Consider the following 15,357-nt stretch of genomic DNA (forward strand, 5'->3'; position numbering starts at 1 on the left):
TGCCCTAGAATTTAGAGATCTTACTATTTTTAACTTTTACGAGTTACATTTGCAAACACAATAAATTCAGCTCTTGAACCTCACATTTGAAGCCTTCCATGATTTGGCTGCAGGTATCTTCATATGTATAAAAGAATTCAATAACTGGTAACTGAAAGAAAAAGATCTTTACAGTTTCCTTTTCAACTGTACACTCTCCAGCCAAACCAAAAGGTGTATCCACCCACAAAAATATCTCCGTACACCCACCATCCCCATGGTTCCTTTCCGTCTAACTCTTTGCCTCCGCAATTTAATGAACCAAGAACTCCTTCCTTCCCATCTCTGAACTTGTGGTGTGCTCTCTAAGGACTGTTGTTCCACCTTTTCCATTGCTAGCATGGCCTTTTTAAAGAAGCTGAATATTGCAGATATGTTCTTGCCTTACCTTTTTATCACTAGGTTATGTAAGTATGTGATCTCTGATGGTTAGTTGTAAGTGTCAAACTAGCTAGGCTACAGAGCCCAGTTATTTAATCAAACACTGATCTTGGTGATGCTAAGTTATTTTGTAGATGTGGATAACATCTACAATCAGTTGAATTTAAATAATGAAGATTATCCTTGATAATATGGATAATCTTCAATCACTTGAAGGCCTTAATAGCAAAGACTAAGGTTTCCCAAAGAAGAGGGTATCTGCCTCAAGACTGTAGTATCAATTCTTGACTGTGTTTTCAGCCTGATACCTGCCCCAACAGTCCCCACTTGTGTGAGCCAATTTTTAAAAAGTAAATACCTTTTTATATATCGTATCAGTTCTGTTTTTCTAGAGAACCTGACTGATACATGATCCCATTCTGATCAAGGGACTCTGAGGAGAAATGTGCTAGGAAAAAATTTATTCCATAATAAACGTAAAGGGTACAAGGAAAGCACTTTGCCTTACATTCTGCTTTAACTGTAACCAACTTGCTCTTCCCAGGGGGCTGTCAAGACACCCTCTGAGAAGCCGACGCAGAGTGCCAGCATCATTGGGCCATGCAACCAATCCCAGTGCCAACTACCTCCAGACTTCTTGTTACAGGAAAAAAAACACAAAAAACAACAACAGTTCTCTTTTAAAGCCACATTATGATCCTTTTGTGGCTCATAAGCATGATGAATGGGTGTTCATGCTCTTGTGTGAGGTGTGCCTCCCTCAAACCTTCTTACAACGTCGGCACATTACCCATCTGAGGTGAAAAAAAAAGCCATATTAACTAGGTATTTTGGTATTTGAACCAAATCCATGTCAACTGATATAGAACTCCTGTAACCCTTTACTTCTACCTCTATGTGTTTAGCCCTTTATATCTTAATTATAACTTACATTTATAGCAAACCTTATAAAGCGTTCAGGTGATGTTTTCCCATTTTATATAAGAACACACTGAAGCTCGGAGCCAAATCCTATCCAAAGGTGTACAGCTAGAATGCTGTTTTTAAGTTTATGGCCTCCTTGACGGATGGCTTTTCTTTAGATAAGTAGCCAGATGCTATATTTATGTTTATATTTTTAATGTTTAATTTTCACGGGCTCCTCCCTCACAAATAGCCCTCCTGTCAGAAGTTTATGTTTAAGGCTATGCTTTTGTGAACACTGGTTCATCAGTCACTTCATGACTTATAACTATGCCTGGCCGTGGCTTACCCATAGAGAGGATCCTATGAAAGGTCTCCCACGTTAAGACAGTTAGTAGTATTTCTTAAACCAAGAGAGAAGGAATAGAGTTTGCGGACTTGTGTCAGAATTCGGGGTTCATAACCTGGTTCCAAATTAATTAGCTGTATGCCCAAGGCAAGGTACCATAGAAGCTTGAGAAAAAGATATGACGACATATCTTTTTCTTAAGTTCGCTATGATATATTACCTCTCCTATTGTAGTAGGAAAGGATGTAAGAATTTGTGTCTTTGTAACTTGAGAATACAACTCAAAATCTTAGGCAGAGTAGGCACTCACATTATGTTTAAATGAATGAAGCATGCTAAATCCAAGCTTCCTTTCATAAAGATAAATATTTAGTAATACAAATTTCCTGGAGAGGATCTAGAGAGACAAATAATAGTTACTAGATTATGGTACTAAGGCCACCTTGCTAGTATTCTCACCCTATATGTCCCAATATCATAGGGATTATGACTAAGGCAAAATATCTTTTGTAGAACTCCAAAATGTTACAGTGCTAGAACTTTGATTTGCTTCCAATGATATAAAAATGCATATTTAACCACAGGTGCCTAGACTGTTTCCTGGCCATGTTAAAATTTTACAGCTCACCCTGGCAAAGCTTCTTTTCTCTTTCTCTTAATAAGCAGTTTGTTGTGGCCATAGTTCCTTTTAGAATCTTATTTGCTCCATGATACACCAGAATCCAGTTCATTCAAGGAAAAAGAAAATCAAAAAGTTATTAAAGCATGTATCGCCACTTGACAAGCCCCTCTGGAACCATTGAGCTTATGACCATGGTGAGTCTTCAGGAAGGTTTTTATTTCACAAACCACTGAGCCCTTCCAAGCCACATGCTGTTTTGTAATTAGGGGCGATATTATCTGTGATAGAAACCCAGTACAGAAGAAAACAGTGAGACTAATATAGACAACCAGCTGTTGTTTTTCTGCCACTGGGCTGGTTGGCTTAAGCTATGTTGCCATCAAAATTTATTTTGCGCCAAAACCTTTTCCTCACAATAATACAATGACAAACAGAATACTGTGCCATCCTGGCTGTATTGCCATAGCAATAGCTAACATTTCTGTGAGATAAAGATTGACACGTGCATTATAAATTCATCTTGTTTGATCTTCAAAATATCCCCATGAAGTAGGACATATTGACACCACTTTCGAGGTGAAATAGATATGGGCAGCTTAACTGACTTGTCCAAGGCCCCTTGGTAGGACCAGTACTATCTGGCTTCTGCATGGTTCTTCATCAACCATCATCATCATGATCCATGCCTTAGCATTTTACTACCTGTGGGAATCCCAACTGGTTCTCCTTTACTCTTTTACATAATCTATGCTGGACTTTCTATAATACTTTTGCTTATGAAGGGGTTATTTAAATAACCCCAACCAGCATTCACCTTCCAACCACCTTTGATTGGGGTTCATTGGTGGGTCAGCCCAAGTTAATTGTTTAATTCCAAATTGCTGTCCCCTGCTGAGCAAACAGAATCAGGAGGATCAGATGGCACTAATCCCTCAGAGAAACTTCAAATCAGGACAACATGGCTATTTTAGAGATTTCTTTCTTGGTAACTGCCTTCTCACTACAGTTCAGTAGTTTTAGATTTGGAGACTATTCAAGACTGAGTTTTACCAGATGAAAACACAGCTAGGAAATTTTCAGAAATTGTCTGTCTTTTAGTTTCATTTGTCTACAGGAAAGTTCCTCCATTTTATTAATCTTTGCATTGCTGCAAACCTGCTGGTATTGTAGATCTTGCTTCCTGACAGCTGGGCACAAACATATTTATAATCATTACTTCCATTCCTTTAAGGAAACCTTTGGACTGTATTGACTGTTTGTCCTTAGCTACTACTTGCTTGGTATCCTTAAGTTGTCCCTTAAAATAATGGCAAATAATTTTAGCATCCTTACCTTTCTTACAAGGCATGCACAAATGAAGGTTATGCAACTTTTTTGGTGAGAATATGTGTGCTGATATTTTTTGGTATTCCTGATGTTTCTTTGCGTTCATGGGGAGTAAAGACTGCTGTTTTTACAGTGTTGCCACTGCTAGCACTTTTTGAAAAGGCAAATATTATAGTCAATATTGAAAGATGTATTTCAAAGGATATGTATTCCTTTAATCCTATTCCTGCTGTTCCTTCACCTCTTTTTCTTCCTTCCATCTTTCTTTCTGCCTTGTATTTTTTCTGCTGTTGGCTCTGATGCTTTGCAGAAAGCTAATATTGGCATTAATTCCAGAAGAAACTTGGTTCAATTACAGGATATTTGTCCCCAGTTTAAATTAAGATTCTAAATCAAGGTATGGCAAAATAATTGGAAAACAAGAACATTTCTCTTCTAAGACATGTGGTTTCATTAATACTTAAAAGATATAGGATCCTCTTTGTTTTTTCTAATTTTTCGCAGTCATTTCTTAAGCTTGGAATGGATGCTTTGAAAGAAATTACAGAATGTTACTGAAGATACTTAAGGCTGTTCTGAGAAGACGGCCTGAATTTTCAAAATTAAAGTGAAATAATATGAGTATAGAATCAGTATCACATAGGTCTTGCTGCTAGAGATGCAGTCACATGGCCTTCCATTAATTTTGGTAATATGTCTATCCTATATTCATTGGCAAGCTTTTGTACCTTCTACCCTTATGCCTTGGATTCTCTTTTCTAGTATATTTGTATGAATGACTCCTCAGATATCAGGGCTCAACTCAAATGTTATTCCCTCAAAAAAGCCTTCCAGTATTTATTCTAATTTACATACCTCAGTTAATTCTCCATCACAGTAATTTATGTCAATTGTTGCATTAAACACAGAGTGCAATTATTTTTCTTTATACTTGATTTTGTCTTCCTTTTCCAACAAAATGTAATCTTAATGAACCTAGAAATGTTGTTTGTATTATTTCCAATTTATTCCTGGTAGCTTACATGAGGAATGGCACATAATAAGGACCAATAAATATTTGTTGAATGACTTAGTGAATACAAAGAAGTGTGAAATCCTGGAGCTGTTGATGTCTGCTTTAAATTTTTGTTCAGTTTTATTGAGGAATAATAGACATACAATTAGTTGTTCCATATATAAAGTGTACTATTTGATGAGTTTTATTATATTTATGCAGACAGGAACCATTACCACAATTAGGATTATATAACAATCTCCCCAAATATATTCCCCTGCCACTTTAACATTCCTTCCTCCCTACCCTTCTTACCTATCACCAAGCAAACACTACTATGCTTTTTATCATTATAGATTTGTTTTCATTGTTAAACTTTTATATACATGGAATCAGGAGTATGTAGTCTTTTTTAAATAATGGTCATTCTATGTGATGTGAGATGATATCTCATTGTCAATTTGATTTACATTTCCCTAATAGCTAGTGATACGGAACATTTTTTCATGTGCTCTTTAACCATTTGTATTTCCTCTCTGGAGAAATGTCTGTTTAAGTGTCTTGCCCATTTTTTAATTGGATTGCTTGCTCTTTTACTGTTGAATTGTATCATCTCTTTATAAAAAATAGAAATCATATTGGATATGTGGTTTCCAAATATTTTCTCCCATTGCATGGGCTGCCTTTTCACCTTCCTGGTGAAGCCATTTGAATCACAAAAGAGTTTAAGTTTGAGGGGGTCTCATTTAAATCCATGTTTTCTTAAATTTCAAGGCACTTTCTTCCATTGTTTCAGCCCTGAATAATGCCATGGGACAAGAATCAGAAAGAGGATGAGGAATGAACAAAGATCTTTAAGCATTCTGGAAAGAATTCTTTCTTTTTAGAAACAGAGGGTATCTATCATACTTTAAGGTGCATATCCCTTGACCTAGCAATTTCTGATTTAAAGATCTAATCTACTGATATACTCACATATGTACATAAAGATAGATGTAACAGGGTATCTAATACAGCCTTGATCACACTACCGAAAGAATGGAAATAATCCAAGTGTCTTTCAGTATGGTGCCAACAAGGTAGCCACTAAACAGAATGAAATGGGTCTAACTGAACTGAAATTGAACCTTAAGATCAGTTCTTAAATAGAAAAAAAGTATGGTGCAGGGAAATAACTACAGTAGGATATCATTTTGTATTTTAAAAATGTATGAAAATATTTAATTTTGCATACAGAGTAACTCTGAAAAGAAATTCAATATTTGCTTCTTTGGAAGGAAAAGGAATCAGCATTCTTTTCACTATTGATCTTTTGGCATTACTCTTTGAAATTTTGACCATGTGTGCATATGTATTTTTTGAATAAAATTTTAAGTTTTAAATAAAAAGAAAAAAAATCCATGTTTTCTTTCATTGCTTGTGCTTTCAGTATAAGGTTTAAGAATCCACCACCTACTAGTTCATTCATATTTATCACTGAATAAAGTTCCATGGAATGAATATACCACAATTTGGTAACCATTCACTGTTGATGAACATTTGTTTCCAGTTTTGGACTACTACAAATAAAACTGCAATAAACATTCATATGCAAGTCTTTGTAGGTAGATATGCTTTCAATTCTGTTGAGTAAAACCTAAAAGTAGGTTGGCTACATCATATGGTAGGTAGTTGTTTAAATTTTTAAGAAACCTCCAGTATACCAAAAGGCTCAGGCCATTTTATATTTCCGTCATCATTGTATGAGAGTTCCAGTTTTGCCACATTCAACATTTATTTTGTTTAATCTTCTCAATTTAGCTATTCTTGTGGGACTGTAGAGCTATTACATTGTGGCTTTAATTTACATTTCCATATTACTAATGATGTTCAGAATATTTGTCTGTACTTATTTGCCATCTGTATAGTGAAGTGTCTATTTAAATCTTTGGTCCATTTCTTTTATATTGAGTTGTTTGTTTTTCTATTATTGACTTACAAGTTTTTTATATAATCTTTCTATTAGTCTATTATCAGATATAAGTTTTGCCAATCTGCAGCTGTGTTCATCCAATCTGTGGCTTGCCTTTCCATTTTTATAACAGTATATTTTGAAGAAGAAAAGTTTTTAAATTTAAGAAGGAAGAGGAAAGAATAGGTGTAACATGGAGCATTTGGGGAACACTGGAATAATTCTGCATGATATTGCAATGATGTATACAAGCCATTACACATATTGTCAAACCTATAAAATTGTGTGGTGCAAAGTGTAAACCATAATGTAAGCTATAGACCATGGTTAGTAGCAATACCTCAATAATTTTTCATCAATTGTAACAAATGTACCACACAAAGGAAAGATGTTGTTAATAGGGGAAAGTATGAGGGGGGAAAGGGTGGGATATATGGGAATTCCCTGTATTTTTTATGAAACTCCTATGTAATCTAAAAGTTCTTTAAAAATAAAAATAGAAATTTTTAAAATTTAAATAAAAATCATTTTTAATTTTTTAATTTTTGATTTTTGGGCCATGCTTAAGTTATTGCAGCCTAACACAAGGTCACTAAAATTTTTCCTCTTCCTTCTAGAAATTATGTAAGTCTGTGGTCCCATTCAAGTTAACTAGTATATATAATATGGTATAAATTTTGTATTTGGTGTGTTGTTAATTTTCTATGTGGCTCTTCGACTGATTTCAAGTGGCTATCCAGTTGTTCTGATCATTTGTTGACAAGATTCTAATTTTCTCTTTGAAATTCCTTGATAATTTTGGGGGGCTTTTTTTAATCATCCCCCTTGTGGCTTTTTGTGTGCTGTCTGCTCTCTGTGTCCATTCACTGTGCATTCTTCTGTGTCTGTATTTATTTATTTTATTTCCCCTCCCCTCTTGCGGCTTGCTTGCTGTCTGTTCTCTATGTCCACTTGCTGCGTGCCCTTCTGTGTTTTTGCTTGTCTCTCATTTTTTGTTGCATCACCTTGCTGAGTCAGCTCTCCACAATGCTTGTGGGCCAGGTGGCTCTCCGCAGCATGTGGGCCAGCCAGCCTTCACAAGGAGGCCCCAGGAAGTAAACCCAGGGCCTCCCATATGGTAGACGGGAGCCAAACTGATTGAGCCACAGCCTCTTCCTTCCTTGATAATTTTCTCAAAAATCAGTCGACCATATTTCACGACTCTATTTCTGAACTTTCTTTTATGTTGGATTTATCTTTTCAATAATATTGCTCTGCCTTGATTATTGCAATTCTATAATATCCTAAAATCCAGTAGTACGAATCATCCAGATTTGTTTTTGTCCATTTCATTACAATATAAGTTTTGGAAACAACTTGTCAATTTATACAAAAAACTCTACTAGGATTTTGAATGATATTCAATTAAATCAATAATAAATTTGGGGATAATTTAAAATTGAAAACTATTGAGTCTTCTAGTGATGGACAATGATGTAGCTCCGGTTTAATTCCTTTGAGCAATGTTTTGAACTTTTTATCATCCAAGTCTTTCAAGAATTGGTTAAATTTACCTGATATTTTATAATTTGATACTATTTTAAATGCTATCTATATTAACATAGAAATAGATTGCTATTCCAAAATGAAGAAAAGGGAAAAACTACAAAAAGAAATAAAAGAGCATCAGTGATTTTGGGGATAACTTTTAAGAAGCCTAATATATGGGTAATTGGAACCCCTTAAGAAGGTAAGAGAGAGAAGGCCAGAAAAAAATTTTGAAGGAAATAATGGTTAAATTTTTCCAGATTTGATGAAAACTATAAATAATCAGATCTAAAAATCACAACAAGCTCCAAGGAAAGATACATAAAAAAAATTACACCAAGTCACATCAAAATCAAATTGCTTTAAATCAAGGATAAAGAAATTCTCTCAATAGCAGTCTAAAGAAAAACTCATTACATTCAGAGAAGCAAAGATACGATAGCAGAAGATTTTTCATCAGAAACAAAGCAAACCAGAAGGCTGTGGTATAACACCTTCCAAGTATGGAAAGAAAATACTATTACCTGGAATTTTATACAAAGGATTAGTATTTTTCAATAGTGAAGGCAAAATACTCTTCAGACATAAATATGCTGAAAGTATTCATTACCAGCAGAGCTGCACTATGAAAGCAAAAAAGCATTAAAATAAATTCTATAGGCAGAAGGGAAATGATATAGAAATCTGGATCTTTACAGAAGAATGGAAAACACTGGAAAGAGGAAGTTTACTTGTAAGTATGTAAGATTTAAGTCTCTTAAAAAGATGACTGACTGTTTAAAGCAAAAACAATAACATACATAATGAGGTTTATAACACAGGTAGAAGTAAAATTATAGGTTAACAATAGCCCCAAATATAGGAAGGGAAGTATAATATATGGCTTTTAATAATATACTTGAAATGAATAATATTTATTTATTAAAGATTTATTTATTTATCCCCTCCACTGCTTGCGCTCACTGTCTGCTCTGTGTCCACTCAATACGTGCTCTATTGTGTCTGTTTGTCTTCTCTTTAGGAGGTTCCAGGAACTGATCCCAGAATGTTCTAGCAAGGGAGTGAGACACTCAGTGGCCTGGGCCACATCAATTCCTTGGTTTATTGGGTCTCTCACTGTTTCTCCTCCATTCTCTTTTTGTTGTGTCATCTTGTTGTGCCAGCTCCTGTGCTGCATGGGCTAGCTTGCTTTTCACCAAGAGGCCCTGCGAATCAAATCTGGGACTCTTCAGTTATTTCAGCCACATCCACTTCCCAGAAATGAATAATATTAGTTAAATGTAGACTGCATTACAAAGATGTCTGCTAAAACTCTAAAACAATCACTAGAAAATGTGTAATTAATAAGCCAACTAGAAAGATAATGCATAATTATAATAAAAAGTTAATCCAAACTAAGGTAGTAAAAGAAGGAAAATGGAATAAATAGCAGGTTTCACAAATAGCACATTTATTGAGATACAACTCTATCAATAATCACAGTAAAAGTAAATGGAGTAAAATCCTCCTATTAGAAGACAGAGTTTGTCAAACCAGTTTTTACAAGCCAGATCCAATTATATGCTGCCTATAAGAAATCTACTTTACATTTCTTTTTCATTTTAAATTAGTAATTTTTAAAATTCTGAATATACATCTTTATCAATGTCTAATTGAATCTTACACCAAGCTCTTCTTCAGGTACATCCAGATTTAAATGGATTTCTTGCTTCATAAGCCTTCTCTCAACAGCAGAGAATGTATATAAAAGCTTGGACATCAAATAAATTTTCTTCTTAAATGCCTTGAAGAGAAGTCTCATTTTGATATAGGGGTACTCTTGAGGCTGAGAGACCTACTTAGAGTCATACAACTTTCACAAGCTACTTTTCAAAGTCTTGACTTTCTCATCTGTAAAGTGGATAATAACTGAGTCAACTTTCTAGAGTTTCAGCAGTGGAGGATATACTCTTACAAAAATACTTAGCATGATCCCTGGCAAACTGTATTAGTCGACATTACTATTTTAAGTGCATATAGAGAATGTCATATCAAATGTACTCATCATGAAAGAATCTATCAGTCAATAAAGGTTTGGTTGCATATGGAGTGTTTTCAATGAAATCAAATAAGATTCACTATGAAAATTTTAGCAAGAGTTTTAATTTCCTAGTTGCTAAAACAAATACCATACTATGGGTTGGGTTGGACAATGGAGATTTATTGACTCATAATTCTGAGGATAGGAGAAGTTCAAAATTGAAGTACCAGCAAGAATATTTTCTCTCTGAAGACTGCCGGCAATCCCCGGTCCTTGGCTTTTCTGTCATATGGCAATGCGCATGGTGGCATCTTCTCTCTCTTCGGGGTTCCATTGACTTTCAGCTTCTGACTCGTCCCCATGGCTTCTCCTTGTGTGCACTTCTCTGTAAGGCCTCTGGTAATAGGGTTAAGACCCATCCTGATTGAGTTGGGCCATACATTAACTAAAGTAACCTCATCAAAAGGACTTATTTACAAGGGATCACACCTACAGGAATGGATTAAGATTAAGAACATGTTCTTCTGGGGTACATACTCCAAGCCACCACAACAAGTAATCAGGATCAGACAAACTCTTACAAGAATAAGAGTTCTTGTCATATTATGTTTGTCTATTTTAATTCTTTCTTTGTTACAGCACCTTCTCCAGGACTACTAAGATGCACCTGGAAACTCAAAGACAAAATAGGCTTCCATTTTATCAATTAACCTACATGTAGTACTCTAATATTTTAGTTTGTATTAGAGAAGGCTGTCAAAAATGTCATAAAAAAGAACTTTACAGATACGCCTGGCTTTTGATGCTTTAGTTTATGACATTTATTTACATTTCAATATTTTCTGCCATTTCTTGCTCAATCACAGAGTGGTACACAATAAATTTCTACACTGGACATGCCCTTAGATCCCTCTCTTTTATAAAAAGCCAGAATTCTTTAGTCCAGATTTTAATTGCATATCCTGGCATTGTCTTCTCTCAGCCTCTTAATTTGAATAGGGATGAGGACCCAGGCATGTCACCCTTCATTTAACTCTTGCAGAATTTTGACACTGTAGATTTTAAGAGTTCTATGAGAAATTTTCTTTCCTTTGAGCATGTGATGTTTGTGCATAGCCACTATTATAATAATATGAAGGGCAGGTATTTAATTATGAGTTTTCAAAATTTAGTGGAAGCTCCAAATAAATAATGCAAAGTTTGTCAGTCTAAATACCTCTACAATGCTTTTCAGTCTCTCAATTTTTCCATCTATCTACCTACCTACCTACCTACCTAGCATCTTATTTTATATATTCCTTTTTTAAAGTTTTTAAAGTTATTCCTTTTACTTCTTCAGATTTTCCAAATAAACATGCTAATTGTGGAATAGTTAATAACACAAACACATGCAAAACAACAGATTGGAATTGGACAAGAGGCTCAATACAAAACTAAATAATTTTTGAAAAGAATATTATTAGAGCACAATTTTGTAAAAATATCCTAAAACGGTTGTCAAGTCATAAGGAGATATTCTAGCCCTCATTTATTGCTAACCCTTCATTCCTTCTAAACTTGACTTTTAATCTAGTTCATTCACACCCATTTCTTCAATTTTCTCTTTACCCTTTCTTATTGCCTTTTATGCCTTCGCACATACTGTTCTTTTTGTCTAGAACCGCCTTCCCACACATCACTGTGGATAAATTGTGCTCATCCTTCAAGACATCATGACATCACTTCTTTGAAGATTTTCTGACCTCTCCAGGCTGACTGGCATATATTTACATATATTTAATAATACACGGTTATACTTTTAACCAAGCATTCTCTTTTAATCCTTATGACAACCCTTGAGTCTGGCATTACTAGTTTTTATCCAGAAAAGAAAGTTGGCCTGAGAAATCAGATGAACTGTGCAAAGTCACATGTATATCATGGCAGAATAAGGATTTGAATGTCTAGTTTAGCACTTATTCTAGTATAACACAGTGGCTTCACAATAACACACAAGGATTAACATTGTCCCAGCATTCTTTGTCATTAAAGTAGTTATATATTAGACAAGCTAATGGAAATCCTCCTTGAGTTTGTCACATGGCTTATGCTGAGTAGGTAATAGGTGCGTGCCTCAGACTGTCTCTGTTAAATCAGATTAAATTGGATAATAAATGTGAGAGCATACAAACACTATAATATAATTCAAATGCTTTTGTAAGCAAATGAGATCCACTGCTTAAAAAGTTCTCTATTACCCTTTTCATATATCAAAAAAAAGAGGCAATTACAATAATGAAATTGTAAAGGAATGGATTAGCCATTAGCTATCTAGGAGAGCTGGCTTAAGAAAAACCTTAGCTTTTCATGAGAAACCAAAGAGATGAACTCCTGACTTGTACAGGATATTTTAAAATTCCTCTTTGCATTTTTCATTTTTCTTCTTCTCAGGAGTAACATTATTGGAGTAGAGAGTTTGCTCCCTAGTCAAAGTTCAGAAGGAATTATGAGAGGTTACATGGGGCTAACTGTATAGGTTGCATGGGTTTGTATAGGTTTAAATGCAGGGCATTCCAGGAACCTCAAAAATAGCTGGTGAGGAAAGGGAGAAGTGTATAGACTAGAACTAAGGGAGACAATTTGGTTATAAGATTGGTCTTTCTTTTACAAGCAGCCTAAACTGCAATTTCAAATTGGCAAAGTCATGTCCAATTTAGACTGGTATAGATCTTCAAGGGGACTGAGCAGATTGGTAAGAGCATGTCAACAAAAAACTCTAGACATTGATGACTCATTTCAAGTTTATGACAGCATCTTCTTTTGGTTCATATTCCTATTAACCACTCACTGTGGGCCAACTTTACCAGCCAGTCTGTATTGACTGAAAGAGGTAACCCAGCCAACAATCAGAAATATGAAAAGAGGCTCTAGACCTGACCAGAGCTCCTCTCCAGGTATATCACAAAATTAATTAACCACAAAATACAGTTTGATATAGATCTAACCAAATATATGTATCACATTCATCAATGTAAATAAAATGAATTATTTTGGTAAGAGAAAAAAAAAATCTCTTCATGTGGTTAAACAAACAAATCCCATCTAGCTATAGTACACCAAAGAAGCTTCTAAAACAAGTATGTTACAATCTGTAAAGACATGTCAGACAATGAAAAAAAATCATAAAACCTGAGATAAGGAGTATAATTTTAAATAAGGTAAAAAAACAAAACAAAATCAAAGACCAAGAGATGCACTCTATAATTAAAAAGGTATAAATTCTCAAGGGATATATATCTATCAAAAATCATTATGCATAAAAATTTACTTTATAAATGCCAAAGTAATAATGAAGAAATGGGTAGAAATACAGTAGTGATAGAAGATACAATTACCTTCTGAATCGAGTGGATATAAAAATAAGTAAGTAATGAGAAGATATAAATAACATAATGAGTTACTCTTAAATACAGAGACCACATTTTCTCTGAGGTACCCATGGGATTAAAACAAAAACTCTATCAGGCCATAAAGAAAATCTCAACAAATTCCAAAAAGGAGAAATACTACACAGAAAAATAAATTGTCATTGCTGAAAATAATAGAAACAAAATTGGAAAAAAATACCCCAATAGGAACTTTCAAAAATACGTAAAATAACTCTGGGTTAGAAGAAGAAAACTTGGATAAAGAAAAAAATACCTAGCATCTACAAAACAGTGATAAATAATGTCACAAAGAATAAGAACCTAAAAGGAACAGCTAAAGCAGAACTCAGAGGAAATTAATTGTCTGGAAAATAATGGGTGAAATTACTTACTTAAGCATGCAACAAAAATTGAGGGGAAAATACAATAAAATAAATAGAAGGAAAAAGGATTGAAGGAATTAATAAAATAAATATAGATATCAAAGAAGCATTAGAGTATGACATATTTTATTAAAGATAGCCACTGCAATATATACCAAAATTCTTACGGCTTTAACACTTCTCCCATTGAATGGTGGTATCTGTGTCCTTTAAACTGGGCAGAACTTTGTGACTGAATCTATCAAAGGAGTATGGCAGAAGTGATGCCACATGACTTCCAAAGGGAGGTCATAAAAATGCCATAGTCTTCTACCTTGCCTCTTAGGGCTTTTGTTCTTGTGTGCATTGTAATTACTTGGGGAACAAGTTATAATTTATATTTCCCCAGACTATCCCTTGAATAATCATTAAATATATCTGGGGGCCCAGATTCTGTGTTTCTAAAAACGATACCATGGGATTCTGATTTGAACTTAAGATGAGAAAACTGGTGATAAGATACATATTTTTATATGCAAAGTATACTGGTGTTTAAGTTTAACCCACATCTGATATTGTCTCTCTTTTTCATACACACAATTACCTTTGCTTATGGCAATAAATATATTTGGAACTGGGTTGGTATTAGAATTGGATTGACCTGTATTAAATTCTTGGTTCTCCTTTTTATTACTTATATGATTTTAGGCAAATTACTTAACCACTCCAACCTCAGTTTCCATATACTTAAAAATGGTATTAAGAATACCCTACTCAGAATTAGAAAGTGAATAAACAAATACATGATGCCAAATAATTCTATGGATTATTTTTCCACTCTATTATTAGATATTTTTTACCATGTTTAATGCATTGTACTATTTGGGAAGTGCTGCATAGACACAGACCTAAAGCTTTTGGGTGAAAGGGCAGTTGCTCAGCCACTGTTTCATGGACAGTTAATTAATGATGCATTTGTATTTGACTCTGAAAGGCAGCTAAGCACCCAACTCCCATTTCAAACCAGACTACATTCACTTGGCAAAAAAAAAAAAGAAAGGACATGCCAAGATAGCTCACAGTTAGGAATCAGAGAACTGTACTCCAGGCAGTGTCATGAATAATTCTCAGATGTAGAAAAACAGAAAGAATGGCTCCCTCCAGGGCCACATGATGATCTTCACGCCCTGCATCGAAAATTGTCCTATTCGACCTGTGCTTTAGTGCTGGGTTATTGTTTTGATTTTGAAGCTACAGATTAGTCCCTCTGGTTTTGGCAGCAAATAAACCACTAGTATACATGCTGCAATAAAGTACTTGAATGTTACAAGTCGATGAGCTGGGTCCACCTAAGTTTTAGATTCTAGAAAGAGCATTTGCATCTAGGGAGGAGAACATAATCATGCACGTGACTTTAAATTCAGCTATTTCTTCAAAGTCTTTCTGTAATATTGGCAGCATTTATGAAACAGTTTT

At 34.6% G+C, this 15,357-nt stretch overlaps 1 non-coding gene across 1 annotated transcript; it reads left to right on the forward strand.

Annotated features, from left to right (window-relative positions):
• The first annotated feature begins 1,116 nt into the window (after positions 1-1,116).
• LOC111760533 (small nucleolar RNA U13) lies at positions 1,117-1,220 on the forward strand. Its single transcript, XR_002794190.1, has one exon. It is a non-coding gene; the product is annotated as a small nucleolar RNA U13 (small nucleolar RNA).
• The last annotated feature ends 14,137 nt before the right edge of the window (positions 1,221-15,357 follow it).

This window comes from Dasypus novemcinctus, chromosome 26, assembly GCF_030445035.2.
Source record: "Dasypus novemcinctus isolate mDasNov1 chromosome 26, mDasNov1.1.hap2, whole genome shotgun sequence".
NCBI classification, from domain to species: Eukaryota; Metazoa; Chordata; class Mammalia; order Cingulata; family Dasypodidae; genus Dasypus; species Dasypus novemcinctus.